Here is a 16,997-nt window from a genome sequence, read left to right as displayed (position 1 = left end):
TCGCACTGCTGCCTCACAGCACTAGGGACGCAGTCACGATTCCAGCTTTAGGGGACTGTCTGTGTCGTGTTTGCACATTCGCCCAGAGTCTGCGTGGGTTTGCTCCGGTTCGCTCCCACTGTCTAAAGACGTGCAAGTCGTGTGAATTGGCCATTCTAAATTGCCCCTAGTCGTAGGTACATTATTCAGAGAGAAACGGGTCTGGGTGGGTTGATGTGGACTTGTTGGGCTGAAGGGCCTGTTTCCACACTGTCGCCAATCTAATTTATTCTAATCTCGTCAACACCGACCTGCAGAGAGCAGTCTACCCAGACCCATTCCGCACACTGCATCGTTGTACATTGAATGCTGACTAATCCATCGGGCCCGCACAATCACCGTACACAATGGGACAATGAAGCATGGCCAATCCCGCAGAAGCTGCACATCTCTGTAACCGGAGCACCCGGAGCAAACCCACGCGCGCACGGGGAGAGAGAGTGTTCAAACTGTCCAGACGGTGACGCGAGGGCTGTTACCCAATCAGCCAAAGGTTCGCGGCGGCCGCTCGCCCGGCTCCATAGCTCAGCGGTTAGAGCGCTGGTCTCGTAAACCAGAGGGCGTGAGTTCAAATCTCACTGGGGCCTCATCGCATTTATCCTCTTTGCCAGGCCAGCCCGCAGTCAGTTTCAATGTTTGGTATGCGACTGACGAGTACCATGTTCGAATCGCTCAACGCCTGTTTATGGTCCAAGCGGCTTCTGAGGAAGGGCGAGTTTTCACCCCCAAACACCAGAGGTACGCGACGCGCTCCCGAATAACCCTGTTGGACTGAGAGCTGCTACTTTTGTCAAGTTGAGCTTTCCTGCAACTTCTGCTTTTGTCACTTACAGCGTTCAGTTGAAATCCAAAAACTTCTTTGTTCTGCAGGCAAAGAACGGGGCCGTGTGTGTTCACCGATTTCAGTTTGAGATCGCTGACCGATGATGTCTCCCGGTGATTCTCAGATATCACAGGAGCACAGAATCCCTCCAGTTTGGAAACAGTTTGGACTTGTTGGGCTGAAGGGCCTGTTTCCACACTGTCACCAATCTCATATATTCTTATCTCGTCAACACCGACCTGCAGAGAGCAATCTACCCAGGCCCATTCCGCGCACTGCATCATTCTACATTGAATGCTGACTAATCCACCGAGCCCGCACAATCACCGTACACAATGGGACAATGAAGCGTGGCCAATCCCGCAGAAGCTACACTTCTTTGTAAACGGAGCAGCCGGAGCAAACCCACGGGGAGAATGTTCAAACCGTTCAGACGGTGACGCGAGGGTCGATTGGAACCTGTGTCCCAAGCGTTCTGACTCAGCCAGTGTTAACCAGTCAGCCAAGTTCCGCTGAGCGACCTGGCGCCTGGCTCCATAGCTCAGCGGTTAGAGCACTGGTCTTGTAAACCAGAGGTCGTGAGTTCAAATCTCACTGGGGCCTCTCAGTCTTGTGGTATGACGCTGAGGAGCGCTGTGTTCTTCAAATTGCTCCTCGCCCGTTTGTCGTCCAACCGGCTTCTTGGAAGCACGAGCGTCCACCGGCGGGGCGGGTGGCGCTCCTGTTGGACTCATAGCTGCTGCTTTTGGGAATTGATGTCTGAAACGCCTCTCATTTCTCGTCTCCGACCAGGTGAGCAGGTTTTCCTGCAACTTCTTTCTTCTGCAGGCAAAGAACGGGGCTGTGTGTGTTCACCGATTAAAGTTTGAGATCGCTGACCTCAGTCACTCCAAGCGACCGAATGACCATTCCCAATCATGTCTCCCGGTGATTCTCAGCTATCACAGAAGCATAGAATCCCTCCAGTTTGGAAACAGGCCATTCCGCCCAACTAGCCGCTCAGTGGTTCGCACTGCTGCCTCACAGCACTAGGGACGCAGTCACGATTCCAGCTTTAGGGGACTGTCTGTGTCGTGTTTGCACATTCGCCCAGAGTCTGCGTGGGTTTGCTCCGGTTCGCTCCCACTGTCTAAAGACGTGCAAGTCGTGTGAATTGGCCATTCTAAATTGCCCCTAGTCGTAGGTACATTATTCAGAGAGAAACGGGTCTGGGTGGGTTGATGTGGACTTGTTGGGCTGAAGGGCCTGTTTCCACACTGTCGCCAATCTAATTTATTCTAATCTCGTCAACACCGACCTGCAGAGAGCAGTCTACCCAGACCCATTCCGCACACTGCATCGTTGTACATTGAATGCTGACTAATCCATCGGGCCCGCACAATCACCGTACACAATGGGACAATGAAGCATGGCCAATCCCGCAGAAGCTGCACATCTCTGTAACCGGAGCAGCCGGAGCAAACCCACGCGCGCACGGGGAGAGAGAGTGTTCAAACTGTCCAGACGGTGACGCGAGGGCTGTTACCCAATCAGCCAAAGGTTCGCGGCGGCCGCTCGCCCGGCTCCATAGCTCAGCGGTTAGAGCGCTGGTCTCGTAAACCAGAGGGCGTGAGTTCAAATCTCACTGGGGCCTCATCGCATTTATCCTCTTTGCCAGGCCAGCCCGCAGTCAGTTTCAATGTTTGGTATGCGACTGACGAGTACCATGTTCGAATCGCTCAACGCCTGTTTATGGTCCAAGCGGCTTCTGAGGAAGGGCGAGTTTTCACCCCCAAACACCAGAGGAACGCGACGCGCTCCCGAATAACCCTGTTGGACTGAGAGCTGCTACTTTTGTCAAGTTGAGCTTTCCTGCAACTTCTGCTTTTGTCACTTACAGCGTTCAGTTGAAATCCAAAAACTTCTTTGTTCTGCAGGCAAAGAACGGGGCCGTGTGTGTTCACCGATTTCAGTTTGAGATCGCTGACCGATGATGTCTCCCGGTGATTCTCAGATATCACAGGAGCACAGAATCCCTCCAGTTTGGAAACAGTTTGGACTTGTTGGGCTGAAGGGCCTGTTTCCACACTGTCACCAATCTCATATATTCTTATCTCGTCAACACCGACCTGCAGAGAGCAATCTACCCAGGCCCATTCCGCGCACTGCATCATTCTACATTGAATGCTGACTAATCCACCGAGCCCGCACAATCACCGTACACAATGGGACAATGAAGCGTGGCCAATCCCGCAGAAGCTACACTTCTTTGTAAACGGAGCAGCCGGAGCAAACCCACGGGGAGAATGTTCAAACCGTTCAGACGGTGACGCGAGGGTCGATTGGAACCTGTGTCCCAAGCGTTCTGACTCAGCCAGTGTTAACCAGTCAGCCAAGTTCCGCTGAGCGACCTGGCGCCTGGCTCCATAGCTCAGCGGTTAGAGCACTGGTCTTGTAAACCAGAGGTCGTGAGTTCAAATCTCACTGGGGCCTCTCAGTCTTGTGGTATGACGCTGAGGAGCGCTGTGTTCTTCAAATTGCTCCTCGCCCGTTTGTCGTCCAACCGGCTTCTTGGAAGCACGAGCGTCCACCGGCGGGGCGGGTGGCGCTCCTGTTGGACTCATAGCTGCTGCTTTTGGGAATTGATGTCTGAAACGCCTCTCATTTCTCGTCTCCGACCAGGTGAGCAGGTTTTCCTGCAACTTCTTTCTTCTGCAGGCAAAGAACGGGGCTGTGTGTGTTCACCGATTAAAGTTTGAGATCGCTGAACCGATTAAAGTTTGAGATCGCTGACCTCAGTCACTCCAAGCGACCGAATGACCATTCCCAATCATGTCTCCCGGTGATTCTCAGCTATCACAGAAGCATAGAATCCCTCCAGTTTGGAAACAGGCCATTCCGCCCAACTAGCCGCTCAGTGGTTCGCACTGCTGCCTCACAGCACTAGGGACGCAGTCACGATTCCAGCTTTAGGGGACTGTCTGTGTCGTGTTTGCACATTCGCCCAGAGTCTGCGTGGGTTTGCGCCGGTTCGCTCCCACTGTCTAAAGACGTGCAAGTCGTGTGAATTGGCCATTCTAAATTGCCCCTAGTCGTAGGTACATTATTCAGAGAGAAACGGGTCTGGGTGGGTTGATGTGGACTTGTTGGGCTGAAGGGCCTGTTTCCACACTGTCGCCAATCTAATTTATTCTAATCTCGTCAACACCGACCTGCAGAGAGCAGTCTACCCAGACCCATTCCGCACACTGCATCGTTGTACATTGAATGCTGACTAATCCATCGAGCCCGCACAATCACCGTACACAATGGGACAATGAAGCATGGCCAATCCCGCAGAAGCTGCACATCTCTGTAACCGGAGCACCCGGAGCAAACCCACGCGCGCACGGGGAGAGAGAGTGTTCAAACTGTCCAGACGGTGACGCGAGGGCTGTTACCCAATCAGCCAAAGGTTCGCGGCGGCCGCTCGCCCGGCTCCATAGCTCAGCGGTTAGAGCGCTGGTCTCGTAAACCAGAGGGCGTGAGTTCAAATCTCACTGGGGCCTCATCGCATTTATCCTCTTTGCCAGGCCAGCCCGCAGTCAGTTTCAATGTTTGGTATGCGACTGACGAGTACCATGTTCGAATCGCTCAACGCCTGTTTATGGTCCAAGCGGCTTCTGAGGAAGGGCGAGTTTTCACCCCCAAACACCAGAGGTACGCGACGCGCTCCCGAATAACCCTGTTGGACTGAGAGCTGCTACTTTTGTCAAGTTGAGCTTTCCTGCAACTTCTGCTTTTGTCACTTACAGCGTTCAGTTGAAATCCAAAAACTTCTTTGTTCTGCAGGCAAAGAACGGGGCCGTGTGTGTTCACCGATTTCAGTTTGAGATCGCTGACCGATGATGTCTCCCGGTGATTCTCAGATATCACAGGAGCACAGAATCCCTCCAGTTTGGAAACAGTTTGGACTTGTTGGGCTGAAGGGCCTGTTTCCACACTGTCACCAATCTCATATATTCTTATCTCGTCAACACCGACCTGCAGAGAGCAATCTACCCAGGCCCATTCCGCGCACTGCATCATTCTACATTGAATGCTGACTAATCCACCGAGCCCGCACAATCACCGTACACAATGGGACAATGAAGCGTGGCCAATCCCGCAGAAGCTACACTTCTTTGTAAACGGAGCAGCCGGAGCAAACCCACGGGGAGAATGTTCAAACCGTTCAGACGGTGACGCGAGGGTCGATTGGAACCTGTGTCCCAAGCGTTCTGACTCAGCCAGTGTTAACCAGTCAGCCAAGTTCCGCTGAGCGACCTGGCGCCTGGCTGCATAGCTCAGCGGTTAGAGCACTGGTCTTGTAAACCAGAGATCGTGAGTTCAAATCTCACTGGGGCCTCTCAGTCTTGTGGTATGACGCTGAGGAGCGCTGTGTTCTTCAAATTGCTCCTCGCCCGTTTGTCGTCCAACCGGCTTCTTGGAAGCACGAGCGTCCACCGGCGGGGCGGGTGGCGCTCCTGTTGGACTCATAGCTGCTGCTTTTGGGAATTGATGTCTGAAACGCCTCTCATTTCTCGTCTCCGACCAGGTGAGCAGGTTTTCCTGCAACTTCTTTCTTCTGCAGGCAAAGAACGGGGCTGTGTGTGTTCACCGATTAAAGTTTGAGATCGCTGAACCGATTAAAGTTTGAGATCGCTGACCTCAGTCACTCCAAGCGACCGAATGACCATTCCCAATCATGTCTCCCGGTGATTCTCAGCTATCACAGAAGCATAGAATCCCTCCAGTTTGGAAACAGGCCATTCCGCCCAACTAGCCGCTCAGTGGTTCGCACTGCTGCCTCACAGCACTAGGGACGCAGTCACGATTCCAGCTTTAGGGGACTGTCTGTGTCGTGTTTGCACATTCGCCCAGAGTCTGCGTGGGTTTGCGCCGGTTCGCTCCCACTGTCTAAAGACGTGCAAGTCGTGTGAATTGGCCATTCTAAATTGCCCCTAGTCGTAGGTACATTATTCAGAGAGAAACGGGTCTGGGTGGGTTGATGTGGACTTGTTGGGCTGAAGGGCCTGTTTCCACACTGTCGCCAATCTAATTTATTCTAATCTCGTCAACACCGACCTGCAGAGAGCAGTCTACCCAGACCCATTCCGCACACTGCATCGTTGTACATTGAATGCTGACTAATCCATCGAGCCCGCACAATCACCGTACACAATGGGACAATGAAGCATGGCCAATCCCGCAGAAGCTGCACATCTCTGTAACCGGAGCACCCGGAGCAAACCCACGCGCGCACGGGGAGAGAGAGTGTTCAAACTGTCCAGACGGTGACGCGAGGGCTGTTACCCAATCAGCCAAAGGTTCGCGGCGGCCGCTCGCCCGGCTCCATAGCTCAGCGGTTAGAGCGCTGGTCTCGTAAACCAGAGGGCGTGAGTTCAAATCTCACTGGGGCCTCATCGCATTTATCCTCTTTGCCAGGCCAGCCCGCAGTCAGTTTCAATGTTTGGTATGCGACTGACGAGTACCATGTTCGAATCGCTCAACGCCTGTTTATGGTCCAAGCGGCTTCTGAGGAAGGGCGAGTTTTCACCCCCAAACACCAGAGGTACGCGACGCGCTCCCGAATAACCCTGTTGGACTGAGAGCTGCTACTTTTGTCAAGTTGAGCTTTCCTGCAACTTCTGCTTTTGTCACTTACAGCGTTCAGTTGAAATCCAAAAACTTCTTTGTTCTGCAGGCAAAGAACGGGGCCGTGTGTGTTCACCGATTTCAGTTTGAGATCGCTGACCGATGATGTCTCCCGGTGATTCTCAGATATCACAGGAGCACAGAATCCCTCCAGTTTGGAAACAGTTTGGACTTGTTGGGCTGAAGGGCCTGTTTCCACACTGTCACCAATCTCATATATTCTTATCTCGTCAACACCGACCTGCAGAGAGCAATCTACCCAGGCCCATTCCGCGCACTGCATCATTCTACATTGAATGCTGACTAATCCACCGAGCCCGCACAATCACCGTACACAATGGGACAATGAAGCGTGGCCAATCCCGCAGAAGCTACACTTCTTTGTAAACGGAGCAGCCGGAGCAAACCCACGGGGAGAATGTTCAAACCGTTCAGACGGTGACGCGAGGGTCGATTGGAACCTGTGTCCCAAGCGTTCTGACTCAGCCAGTGTTAACCAGTCAGCCAAGTTCCGCTGAGCGACCTGGCGCCTGGCTCCATAGCTCAGCGGTTAGAGCACTGGTCTTGTAAACCAGAGGTCGTGAGTTCAAATCTCACTGGGGCCTCTCAGTCTTGTGGTATGACGCTGAGGAGCGCTGTGTTCTTCAAATTGCTCCTCGCCCGTTTGTCGTCCAACCGGCTTCTTGGAAGCACGAGCGTCCACCGGCGGGGCGGGTGGCGCTCCTGTTGGACTCATAGCTGCTGCTTTTGGGAATTGATGTCTGAAACGCCTCTCATTTCTCGTCTCCGACCAGGTGAGCAGGTTTTCCTGCAACTTCTTTCTTCTGCAGGCAAAGAACGGGGCTGTGTGTGTTCACCGATTAAAGTTTGAGATCGCTGAACCGATTAAAGTTTGAGATCGCTGACCTCAGTCACTCCAAGCGACCGAATGACCATTCCCAATCATGTCTCCCGGTGATTCTCAGCTATCACAGAAGCATAGAATCCCTCCAGTTTGGAAACAGGCCATTCCGCCCAACTAGCCGCTCAGTGGTTCGCACTGCTGCCTCACAGCACTAGGGACGCAGTCACGATTCCAGCTTTAGGGGACTGTCTGTGTCGTGTTTGCACATTCGCCCAGAGTCTGCGTGGGTTTGCTCCGGTTCGCTCCCACTGTCTAAAGACGTGCAAGTCGTGTGAATTGGCCATTCTAAATTGCCCCTAGTCGTAGGTACATTATTCAGAGAGAAACGGGTCTGGGTGGGTTGATGTGGACTTGTTGGGCTGAAGGGCCTGTTTCCACACTGTCGCCAATCTAATTTATTCTAATCTCGTCAACACCGACCTGCAGAGAGCAGTCTACCCAGACCCATTCCGCACACTGCATCGTTGTACATTGAATGCTGACTAATCCATCGAGCCCGCACAATCACCGTACACAATGGGACAATGAAGCATGGCCAATCCCGCAGAAGCTGCACATCTCTGTAACCGGAGCACCCGGAGCAAACCCACGCGCGCACGGGGAGAGAGAGTGTTCAAACTGTCCAGACGGTGACGCGAGGGCTGTTACCCAATCAGCCAAAGGTTCGCGGCGGCCGCTCGCCCGGCTCCATAGCTCAGCGGTTAGAGCGCTGGTCTCGTAAACCAGAGGGCGTGAGTTCAAATCTCACTGGGGCCTCATCGCATTTATCCTCTTTGCCAGGCCAGCCCGCAGTCAGTTTCAATGTTTGGTATGCGACTGACGAGTACCATGTTCGAATCGCTCAACGCCTGTTTATGGTCCAAGCGGCTTCTGAGGAAGGGCGAGTTTTCACCCCCAAACACCAGAGGTACGCGACGCGCTCCCGAATAACCCTGTTGGACTGAGAGCTGCTACTTTTGTCAAGTTGAGCTTTCCTGCAACTTCTGCTTTTGTCACTTACAGCGTTCAGTTGAAATCCAAAAACTTCTTTGTTCTGCAGGCAAAGAACGGGGCCGTGTGTGTTCACCGATTTCAGTTTGAGATCGCTGACCGATGATGTCTCCCGGTGATTCTCAGATATCACAGGAGCACAGAATCCCTCCAGTTTGGAAACAGTTTGGACTTGTTGGGCTGAAGGGCCTGTTTCCACACTGTCACCAATCTCATATATTCTTATCTCGTCAACACCGACCTGCAGAGAGCAATCTACCCAGGCCCATTCCGCGCACTGCATCATTCTACATTGAATGCTGACTAATCCACCGAGCCCGCACAATCACCGTACACAATGGGACAATGAAGCGTGGCCAATCCCGCAGAAGCTACACTTCTTTGTAAACGGAGCAGCCGGAGCAAACCCACGGGGAGAATGTTCAAACCGTTCAGACGGTGACGCGAGGGTCGATTGGAACCTGTGTCCCAAGCGTTCTGACTCAGCCAGTGTTAACCAGTCAGCCAAGTTCCGCTGAGCGACCTGGCGCCTGGCTCCATAGCTCAGCGGTTAGAGCACTGGTCTTGTAAACCAGAGATCGTGAGTTCAAATCTCACTGGGGCCTCTCAGTCTTGTGGTATGACGCTGAGGAGCGCTGTGTTCTTCAAATTGCTCCTCGCCCGTTTGTCGTCCAACCGGCTTCTTGGAAGCACGAGCGTCCACCGGCGGGGCGGGTGGCGCTCCTGTTGGACTCATAGCTGCTGCTTTTGGGAATTGATGTCTGAAACGCCTCTCATTTCTCGTCTCCGACCAGGTGAGCAGGTTTTCCTGCAACTTCTTTCTTCTGCAGGCAAAGAACGGGGCTGTGTGTGTTCACCGATTAAAGTTTGAGATCGCTGAACCGATTAAAGTTTGAGATCGCTGACCTCAGTCACTCCAAGCGACCGAATGACCATTCCCAATCATGTCTCCCGGTGATTCTCAGCTATCACAGAAGCATAGAATCCCTCCAGTTTGGAAACAGGCCATTCCGCCCAACTAGCCGCTCAGTGGTTCGCACTGCTGCCTCACAGCACTAGGGACGCAGTCACGATTCCAGCTTTAGGGGACTGTCTGTGTCGTGTTTGCACATTCGCCCAGAGTCTGCGTGGGTTTGCGCCGGTTCGCTCCCACTGTCTAAAGACGTGCAAGTCGTGTGAATTGGCCATTCTAAATTGCCCCTAGTCGTAGGTACATTATTCAGAGAGAAACGGGTCTGGGTGGGTTGATGTGGACTTGTTGGGCTGAAGGGCCTGTTTCCACACTGTCGCCAATCTAATTTATTCTAATCTCGTCAACACCGACCTGCAGAGAGCAGTCTACCCAGACCCATTCCGCACACTGCATCGTTGTACATTGAATGCTGACCCATCCATCGAGCCCGCACAATCACCGTACACAATGGGACAATGAAGCATGGCCAATCCCGCAGAAGCTGCACATCTCTGTAACCGGAGCACCCGGAGCAAACCCACGCGCGCACGGGGAGAGAGAGTGTTCAAACTGTCCAGACGGTGACGCGAGGGCTGTTACCCAATCAGCCAAAGGTTCGCGGCGGCCGCTCGCCCGGCTCCATAGCTCAGCGGTTAGAGCGCTGGTCTCGTAAACCAGAGGGCGTGAGTTCAAATCTCACTGGGGCCTCATCGCATTTATCCTCTTTGCCAGGCCAGCCCGCAGTCAGTTTCAATGTTTGGTATGCGACTGACGAGTACCATGTTCGAATCGCTCAACGCCTGTTTATGGTCCAAGCGGCTTCTGAGGAAGGGCGAGTTTTCACCCCCAAACACCAGAGGTACGCGACGCGCTCCCGAATAACCCTGTTGGACTGAGAGCTGCTACTTTTGTCAAGTTGAGCTTTCCTGCAACTTCTGCTTTTGTCACTTACAGCGTTCAGTTGAAATCCAAAAACTTCTTTGTTCTGCAGGCAAAGAACGGGGCCGTGTGTGTTCACCGATTTCAGTTTGAGATCGCTGACCGATGATGTCTCCCGGTGATTCTCAGATATCACAGGAGCACAGAATCCCTCCAGTTTGGAAACAGTTTGGACTTGTTGGGCTGAAGGGCCTGTTTCCACACTGTCACCAATCTCATATATTCTTATCTCGTCAACACCGACCTGCAGAGAGCAATCTACCCAGGCCCATTCCGCGCACTGCATCATTCTACATTGAATGCTGACTAATCCACCGAGCCCGCACAATCACCGTACACAATGGGACAATGAAGCGTGGCCAATCCCGCAGAAGCTACACTTCTTTGTAAACGGAGCAGCCGGAGCAAACCCACGGGGAGAATGTTCAAACCGTTCAGACGGTGACGCGAGGGTCGATTGGAACCTGTGTCCCAAGCGTTCTGACTCAGCCAGTGTTAACCAGTCAGCCAAGTTCCGCTGAGCGACCTGGCGCCTGGCTCCATAGCTCAGCGGTTAGAGCACTGGTCTTGTAAACCAGAGATCGTGAGTTCAAATCTCACTGGGGCCTCTCAGTCTTGTGGTATGACGCTGAGGAGCGCTGTGTTCTTCAAATTGCTCCTCGCCCGTTTGTCGTCCAACCGGCTTCTTGGAAGCACGAGCGTCCACCGGCGGGGCGGGTGGCGCTCCTGTTGGACTCATAGCTGCTGCTTTTGGGAATTGATGTCTGAAACGCCTCTCATTTCTCGTCTCCGACCAGGTGAGCAGGTTTTCCTGCAACTTCTTTCTTCTGCAGGCAAAGAACGGGGCTGTGTGTGTTCACCGATTAAAGTTTGAGATCGCTGACCTCAGTCACTCCAAGCGACCGAATGACCATTCCCAATCATGTCTCCCGGTGATTCTCAGCTATCACAGAAGCATAGAATCCCTCCAGTTTGGAAACAGGCCATTCCGCCCAACTAGCCGCTCAGTGGTTCGCACTGCTGCCTCACAGCACTAGGGACGCAGTCACGATTCCAGCTTTAGGGGACTGTCTGTGTCGTGTTTGCACATTCGCCCAGAGTCTGCGTGGGTTTGCTCCGGTTCGCTCCCACTGTCTAAAGACGTGCAAGTCGTGTGAATTGGCCATTCTAAATTGCCCCTAGTCGTAGGTACATTATTCAGAGAGAAACGGGTCTGGGTGGGTTGATGTGGACTTGTTGGGCTGAAGGGCCTGTTTCCACACTGTCGCCAATCTAATTTATTCTAATCTCGTCAACACCGACCTGCAGAGAGCAGTCTACCCAGACCCATTCCGCACACTGCATCGTTGTACATTGAATGCTGACTAATCCATCGAGCCCGCACAATCACCGTACACAATGGGACAATGAAGCATGGCCAATCCCGCAGAAGCTGCACATCTCTGTAACCGGAGCACCCGGAGCAAACCCACGCGCGCACGGGGAGAGAGAGTGTTCAAACTGTCCAGACGGTGACGCGAGGGCTGTTACCCAATCAGCCAAAGGTTCGCGGCGGCCGCTCGCCCGGCTCCATAGCTCAGCGGTTAGAGCGCTGGTCTCGTAAACCAGAGGGCGTGAGTTCAAATCTCACTGGGGCCTCATCGCATTTATCCTCTTTGCCAGGCCAGCCCGCAGTCAGTTTCAATGTTTGGTATGCGACTGACGAGTACCATGTTCGAATCGCTCAACGCCTGTTTATGGTCCAAGCGGCTTCTGAGGAAGGGCGAGTTTTCACCCCCAAACACCAGAGGAACGCGACGCGCTCCCGAATAACCCTGTTGGACTGAGAGCTGCTACTTTTGTCAAGTTGAGCTTTCCTGCAACTTCTGCTTTTGTCACTTACAGCGTTCAGTTGAAATCCAAAAACTTCTTTGTTCTGCAGGCAAAGAACGGGGCCGTGTGTGTTCACCGATTTCAGTTTGAGATCGCTGACCGATGATGTCTCCCGGTGATTCTCAGATATCACAGGAGCACAGAATCCCTCCAGTTTGGAAACAGTTTGGACTTGTTGGGCTGAAGGGCCTGTTTCCACACTGTCACCAATCTCATATATTCTTATCTCGTCAACACCGACCTGCAGAGAGCAATCTACCCAGGCCCATTCCGCGCACTGCATCATTCTACATTGAATGCTGACTAATCCACCGAGCCCGCACAATCACCGTACACAATGGGACAATGAAGCGTGGCCAATCCCGCAGAAGCTACACTTCTTTGTAAACGGAGCAGCCGGAGCAAACCCACGGGGAGAATGTTCAAACCGTTCAGACGGTGACGCGAGGGTCGATTGGAACCTGTGTCCCAAGCGTTCTGACTCAGCCAGTGTTAACCAGTCAGCCAAGTTCCGCTGAGCGACCTGGCGCCTGGCTCCATAGCTCAGCGGTTAGAGCACTGGTCTTGTAAACCAGAGGTCGTGAGTTCAAATCTCACTGGGGCCTCTCAGTCTTGTGGTATGACGCTGAGGAGCGCTGTGTTCTTCAAATTGCTCCTCGCCCGTTTGTCGTCCAACCGGCTTCTTGGAAGCACGAGCGTCCACCGGCGGGGCGGGTGGCGCTCCTGTTGGACTCATAGCTGCTGCTTTTGGGAATTGATGTCTGAAACGCCTCTCATTTCTCGTCTCCGACCAGGTGAGCAGGTTTTCCTGCAACTTCTTTCTTCTGCAGGCAAAGAACGGGGCTGTGTGTGTTCACCGATTAAAGTTTGAGATCGCTGACCTCAGTCACTCCAAGCGACCGAATGACCATTCCCAATCATGTCTCCCGGTGATTCTCAGCTATCACAGAAGCATAGAATCCCTCCAGTTTGGAAACAGGCCATTCCGCCCAACTAGCCGCTCAGTGGTTCGCACTGCTGCCTCACAGCACTAGGGACGCAGTCACGATTCCAGCTTTAGGGGACTGTCTGTGTCGTGTTTGCACATTCGCCCAGAGTCTGCGTGGGTTTGCTCCGGTTCGCTCCCACTGTCTAAAGACGTGCAAGTCGTGTGAATTGGCCATTCTAAATTGCCCCTAGTCGTAGGTACATTATTCAGAGAGAAACGGGTCTGGGTGGGTTGATGTGGACTTGTTGGGCTGAAGGGCCTGTTTCCACACTGTCGCCAATCTAATTTATTCTAATCTCGTCAACACCGACCTGCAGAGAGCAGTCTACCCAGACCCATTCCGCACACTGCATCGTTGTACATTGAATGCTGACTAATCCATCGGGCCCGCACAATCACCGTACACAATGGGACAATGAAGCATGGCCAATCCCGCAGAAGCTGCACATCTCTGTAACCGGAGCAGCCGGAGCAAACCCACGCGCGCACGGGGAGAGAGAGTGTTCAAACTGTCCAGACGGTGACGCGAGGGCTGTTACCCAATCAGCCAAAGGTTCGCGGCGGCCGCTCGCCCGGCTCCATAGCTCAGCGGTTAGAGCGCTGGTCTCGTAAACCAGAGGGCGTGAGTTCAAATCTCACTGGGGCCTCATCGCATTTATCCTCTTTGCCAGGCCAGCCCGCAGTCAGTTTCAATGTTTGGTATGCGACTGACGAGTACCATGTTCGAATCGCTCAACGCCTGTTTATGGTCCAAGCGGCTTCTGAGGAAGGGCGAGTTTTCACCCCCAAACACCAGAGGAACGCGACGCGCTCCCGAATAACCCTGTTGGACTGAGAGCTGCTACTTTTGTCAAGTTGAGCTTTCCTGCAACTTCTGCTTTTGTCACTTACAGCGTTCAGTTGAAATCCAAAAACTTCTTTGTTCTGCAGGCAAAGAACGGGGCCGTGTGTGTTCACCGATTTCAGTTTGAGATCGCTGACCGATGATGTCTCCCGGTGATTCTCAGATATCACAGGAGCACAGAATCCCTCCAGTTTGGAAACAGTTTGGACTTGTTGGGCTGAAGGGCCTGTTTCCACACTGTCACCAATCTCATATATTCTTATCTCGTCAACACCGACCTGCAGAGAGCAATCTACCCAGGCCCATTCCGCGCACTGCATCATTCTACATTGAATGCTGACTAATCCACCGAGCCCGCACAATCACCGTACACAATGGGACAATGAAGCGTGGCCAATCCCGCAGAAGCTACACTTCTTTGTAAACGGAGCAGCCGGAGCAAACCCACGGGGAGAATGTTCAAACCGTTCAGACGGTGACGCGAGGGTCGATTGGAACCTGTGTCCCAAGCGTTCTGACTCAGCCAGTGTTAACCAGTCAGCCAAGTTCCGCTGAGCGACCTGGCGCCTGGCTCCATAGCTCAGCGGTTAGAGCACTGGTCTTGTAAACCAGAGGTCGTGAGTTCAAATCTCACTGGGGCCTCTCAGTCTTGTGGTATGACGCTGAGGAGCGCTGTGTTCTTCAAATTGCTCCTCGCCCGTTTGTCGTCCAACCGGCTTCTTGGAAGCACGAGCGTCCACCGGCGGGGCGGGTGGCGCTCCTGTTGGACTCATAGCTGCTGCTTTTGGGAATTGATGTCTGAAACGCCTCTCATTTCTCGTCTCCGACCAGGTGAGCAGGTTTTCCTGCAACTTCTTTCTTCTGCAGGCAAAGAACGGGGCTGTGTGTGTTCACCGATTAAAGTTTGAGATCGCTGAACCGATTAAAGTTTGAGATCGCTGACCTCAGTCACTCCAAGCGACCGAATGACCATTCCCAATCATGTCTCCCGGTGATTCTCAGCTATCACAGAAGCATAGAATCCCTCCAGTTTGGAAACAGGCCATTCCGCCCAACTAGCCGCTCAGTGGTTCGCACTGCTGCCTCACAGCACTAGGGACGCAGTCACGATTCCAGCTTTAGGGGACTGTCTGTGTCGTGTTTGCACATTCGCCCAGAGTCTGCGTGGGTTTGCGCCGGTTCGCTCCCACTGTCTAAAGACGTGCAAGTCGTGTGAATTGGCCATTCTAAATTGCCCCTAGTCGTAGGTACATTATTCAGAGAGAAACGGGTCTGGGTGGGTTGATGTGGACTTGTTGGGCTGAAGGGCCTGTTTCCACACTGTCGCCAATCTAATTTATTCTAATCTCGTCAACACCGACCTGCAGAGAGCAGTCTACCCAGACCCATTCCGCACACTGCATCGTTGTACATTGAATGCTGACTAATCCATCGAGCCCGCACAATCACCGTACACAATGGGACAATGAAGCATGGCCAATCCCGCAGAAGCTGCACATCTCTGTAACCGGAGCAGCCGGAGCAAACCCACGCGCGCACGGGGAGAGAGAGTGTTCAAACTGTCCAGACGGTGACGCGAGGGCTGTTACCCAATCAGCCAAAGGTTCGCGGCGGCCGCTCGCCCGGCTCCATAGCTCAGCGGTTAGAGCGCTGGTCTCGTAAACCAGAGGGCGTGAGTTCAAATCTCACTGGGGCCTCATCGCATTTATCCTCTTTGCCAGGCCAGCCCGCAGTCAGTTTCAATGTTTGGTATGCGACTGACGAGTACCATGTTCGAATCGCTCAACGCCTGTTTATGGTCCAAGCGGCTTCTGAGGAAGGGCGAGTTTTCACCCCCAAACACCAGAGGTACGCGACGCGCTCCCGAATAACCCTGTTGGACTGAGAGCTGCTACTTTTGTCAAGTTGAGCTTTCCTGCAACTTCTGCTTTTGTCACTTACAGCGTTCAGTTGAAATCCAAAAACTTCTTTGTTCTGCAGGCAAAGAACGGGGCCGTGTGTGTTCACCGATTTCAGTTTGAGATCGCTGACCGATGATGTCTCCCGGTGATTCTCAGATATCACAGGAGCACAGAATCCCTCCAGTTTGGAAACAGTTTGGACTTGTTGGGCTGAAGGGCCTGTTTCCACACTGTCACCAATCTCATATATTCTTATCTCGTCAACACCGACCTGCAGAGAGCAATCTACCCAGGCCCATTCCGCGCACTGCATCATTCTACATTGAATGCTGACTAATCCACCGAGCCCGCACAATCACCGTACACAATGGGACAATGAAGCGTGGCCAATCCCGCAGAAGCTACACTTCTTTGTAAACGGAGCAGCCGGAGCAAACCCACGGGGAGAATGTTCAAACCGTTCAGACGGTGACGCGAGGGTCGATTGGAACCTGTGTCCCAAGCGTTCTGACTCAGCCAGTGTTAACCAGTCAGCCAAGTTCCGCTGAGCGACCTGGCGCCTGGCTCCATAGCTCAGCGGTTAGAGCACTGGTCTTGTAAACCAGAGGTCGTGAGTTCAAATCTCACTGGGGCCTCTCAGTCTTGTGGTATGACGCTGAGGAGCGCTGTGTTCTTCAAATTGCTCCTCGCCCGTTTGTCGTCCAACCGGCTTCTTGGAAGCACGAGCGTCCACCGGCGGGGCGGGTGGCGCTCCTGTTGGACTCATAGCTGCTGCTTTTGGGAATTGATGTCTGAAACGCCTCTCATTTCTCGTCTCCGACCAGGTGAGCAGGTTTTCCTGCAACTTCTTTCTTCTGCAGGCAAAGAACGGGGCTGTGTGTGTTCACCGATTAAAGTTTGAGATCGCTGAACCGATTAAAGTTTGAGATCGCTGACCTCAGTCACTCCAAGCGACCGAATGACCATTCCCAATCATGTCTCCCGGTGATTCTCAGCTATCACAGAAGCATAGAATCCCTCCAGTTTGGAAACAGGCCATTCCGCCCAACTAGCCGCTCAGTGGTTCGCACTGCTGCCTCACAGCACTAGG

General features: G+C 53.2%; 15 non-coding genes across 15 annotated transcripts; all 15 read left to right on the top strand.

The window, feature by feature from the left end:
- The first annotated feature begins 553 nt into the window (after positions 1 to 553).
- On the top strand, positions 554 to 626 carry trnat-cgu (transfer RNA threonine (anticodon CGU)). The gene has a single exon. It is a non-coding gene; the product is annotated as a tRNA-Thr (tRNA).
- A 766-nt stretch (positions 627 to 1,392) lies between these two features.
- Positions 1,393 to 1,465, top strand: trnat-ugu (transfer RNA threonine (anticodon UGU)). The gene has a single exon. It is a non-coding gene; the product is annotated as a tRNA-Thr (tRNA).
- Positions 1,466 to 2,422: 957 nt separating this feature from the next.
- On the top strand, positions 2,423 to 2,495 carry trnat-cgu (transfer RNA threonine (anticodon CGU)). Its single transcript has one exon. It is a non-coding gene; the product is annotated as a tRNA-Thr (tRNA).
- Positions 2,496 to 3,261: 766 nt separating this feature from the next.
- On the top strand, positions 3,262 to 3,334 carry trnat-ugu (transfer RNA threonine (anticodon UGU)). The gene has a single exon. It is a non-coding gene; the product is annotated as a tRNA-Thr (tRNA).
- Positions 3,335 to 4,316: 982 nt separating this feature from the next.
- Positions 4,317 to 4,389, top strand: trnat-cgu (transfer RNA threonine (anticodon CGU)). The gene has a single exon. It is a non-coding gene; the product is annotated as a tRNA-Thr (tRNA).
- Positions 4,390 to 6,210: 1,821 nt separating this feature from the next.
- On the top strand, positions 6,211 to 6,283 carry trnat-cgu (transfer RNA threonine (anticodon CGU)). The gene has a single exon. It is a non-coding gene; the product is annotated as a tRNA-Thr (tRNA).
- Positions 6,284 to 7,049: 766 nt separating this feature from the next.
- Positions 7,050 to 7,122, top strand: trnat-ugu (transfer RNA threonine (anticodon UGU)). The gene has a single exon. It is a non-coding gene; the product is annotated as a tRNA-Thr (tRNA).
- A 982-nt stretch (positions 7,123 to 8,104) lies between these two features.
- On the top strand, positions 8,105 to 8,177 carry trnat-cgu (transfer RNA threonine (anticodon CGU)). Its single transcript has one exon. It is a non-coding gene; the product is annotated as a tRNA-Thr (tRNA).
- A 1,821-nt stretch (positions 8,178 to 9,998) lies between these two features.
- trnat-cgu (transfer RNA threonine (anticodon CGU)) lies at positions 9,999 to 10,071 on the top strand. The gene has a single exon. It is a non-coding gene; the product is annotated as a tRNA-Thr (tRNA).
- A 1,796-nt stretch (positions 10,072 to 11,867) lies between these two features.
- Positions 11,868 to 11,940, top strand: trnat-cgu (transfer RNA threonine (anticodon CGU)). The gene has a single exon. It is a non-coding gene; the product is annotated as a tRNA-Thr (tRNA).
- Positions 11,941 to 12,706: 766 nt separating this feature from the next.
- trnat-ugu (transfer RNA threonine (anticodon UGU)) lies at positions 12,707 to 12,779 on the top strand. Its single transcript has one exon. It is a non-coding gene; the product is annotated as a tRNA-Thr (tRNA).
- Positions 12,780 to 13,736: 957 nt separating this feature from the next.
- trnat-cgu (transfer RNA threonine (anticodon CGU)) lies at positions 13,737 to 13,809 on the top strand. The gene has a single exon. It is a non-coding gene; the product is annotated as a tRNA-Thr (tRNA).
- Positions 13,810 to 14,575: 766 nt separating this feature from the next.
- On the top strand, positions 14,576 to 14,648 carry trnat-ugu (transfer RNA threonine (anticodon UGU)). The gene has a single exon. It is a non-coding gene; the product is annotated as a tRNA-Thr (tRNA).
- Positions 14,649 to 15,630: 982 nt separating this feature from the next.
- Positions 15,631 to 15,703, top strand: trnat-cgu (transfer RNA threonine (anticodon CGU)). Its single transcript has one exon. It is a non-coding gene; the product is annotated as a tRNA-Thr (tRNA).
- Positions 15,704 to 16,469: 766 nt separating this feature from the next.
- trnat-ugu (transfer RNA threonine (anticodon UGU)) lies at positions 16,470 to 16,542 on the top strand. Its single transcript has one exon. It is a non-coding gene; the product is annotated as a tRNA-Thr (tRNA).
- The last annotated feature ends 455 nt before the right edge of the window (positions 16,543 to 16,997 follow it).

This window comes from Hemiscyllium ocellatum, chromosome 38 (genome assembly GCF_020745735.1).
Source record: "Hemiscyllium ocellatum isolate sHemOce1 chromosome 38, sHemOce1.pat.X.cur, whole genome shotgun sequence".
In the NCBI taxonomy this organism is placed as follows: Eukaryota; Metazoa; Chordata; class Chondrichthyes; order Orectolobiformes; family Hemiscylliidae; genus Hemiscyllium; species Hemiscyllium ocellatum.
The sequence above is the reverse complement of the archived record's forward strand: the minus strand, read 5'-3'. Positions and strand labels throughout refer to the sequence as shown.